This window comes from Octopus bimaculoides, chromosome 9 (genome assembly GCF_001194135.2).
Source record: "Octopus bimaculoides isolate UCB-OBI-ISO-001 chromosome 9, ASM119413v2, whole genome shotgun sequence".
NCBI classification, from domain to species: domain Eukaryota; kingdom Metazoa; phylum Mollusca; class Cephalopoda; order Octopoda; family Octopodidae; genus Octopus; species Octopus bimaculoides.
This window is the reverse complement of record NC_068989.1, coordinates 7,290,510-7,291,868: the sequence shown is the minus strand read 5'-3', so window position 1 is coordinate 7,291,868 and position 1,359 is coordinate 7,290,510. Positions and strand designations below refer to the sequence as shown.

Below are 1,359 nucleotides of genomic sequence, written 5' to 3'. Positions count from 1 at the left end.
CCTCCGACTCTTACTCTCTCTTTCCTTAGTTTTTTTTTCTATATATCTCAGTTTACTCCTTAGTTCCGACGCGAAGTGACGGCTATTTTACCAGCAAAACTGGATACTTAGGAACTAAGGAAACAAACCGTACATTAATATCTATTTATCTTAATAATTAATACGTTCTCTTTTCTACTTTATTTCAAACGCAGCGGAACACAAAAGGTGAGAAGCAATTTAGTCAAAACGTACTAATGCGCCTTGTTACACACACACACACACACACACACTCACAAAATACATGTTTAATTTTGTCGGACAAAAGAGTACTCGATACCATTGTAGAGATTAATAATATATATATATATATTTTCTATTTTGGTCGGATCACTCTCTTGCTGCTGTGAGTTTCATCCGAGGGTACATACACAGGGTATTCAGACAAGTTTTAAGACTAACTCGACCAACATATATATATATAGTGTTTGTGTGTGTGTGTGTGTGTGTGAGAGAGAGAGAGAGAGATGGGTTAATTTTTTTTACATGCTTACGGTTCTGTAAATAAACATTCTTAGGTACTACTTAGAGAGGTCCCGACGCATCTACGTAACCCTAAAACTAACCCTAACCCCTAACGAGTGTACACTGCAAGAACAAATCGTTACGTAGATGCATTGGGACCTCTATATTTAAGTAGTGCCCGTTCTTATATGTATTAATCTGTCATTCTTTCTCTCTCTCTCTCTCTCTCCAGGCAAACTTGAGCTAAGAGTAGGATTACGTACCGTACTAGGTAAGTATAAAACGATTACTCTCATAAAAGATAATGATGATGGTGATGATAATTAGAGAAGTAATTGGATCTAATTTAGGCACAAAGTTAGCACTTTTTAGGGTAAGGGGTTAGGTCGAAAGCATCGATCCTAGTGTCTGGTAGCGATCACCTAAAATAGGGGAAATAATAATAATGATAATAATAATAATCCTTTTTATAATAGGCACAAGGTTTGAAATTTGGGGGAGGGGGATAGTCGATTACATCGACCCAGTACTCAACTGGTACTTAATTTATCAACCCCCGAAAGGATGAAAGGTAAAGTCGACCTCGACGCAATTTGAACTCAGAACGTAGCGACGGGCGAAATAATAATAATAATGGCTTCAAGTTTTTGGCACAAGGCGAGCAGATTTTGAAGGGAGTGGGGGGGGGGTCGATTACGTCGACCCCAGTACTTAACTGGTATTTATTTTCTTGACCCCCCACCCCTCCAAATAGATGAAAAGCAAACTCGACTAACAATAACAATGGGAATTATTAAATATGTCGCATATAATAAACACTGCTTGCCTTTACACATGAAAATGCTGTATTTTTAT

At 37.7% G+C, this 1,359-nt stretch overlaps 1 protein-coding gene across 3 annotated transcripts in view; it reads left to right on the top strand.

The window, feature by feature from the left end:
* The window catches only part of LOC106872330 (putative ferric-chelate reductase 1), a 65,297-nt gene that overhangs the window by 11,764 nt on the left and 52,174 nt on the right, over window positions 1-1,359 (top strand). The window contains exons 1-2 of one of the 3 annotated variants that reach the window (XM_014919276.2): window positions 38-207; window positions 737-775. The exons of 1 other annotated variant lie outside the window; for it this stretch is intronic. The gene's annotated coding sequence lies outside the window, so the exon portion shown is untranslated. Of the gene's footprint in view, window positions 1-37; window positions 208-736; window positions 776-1,359 lie in introns of those variants that run through there. One more of the 3 variants, XM_052970398.1, reaches the window with a different exon arrangement.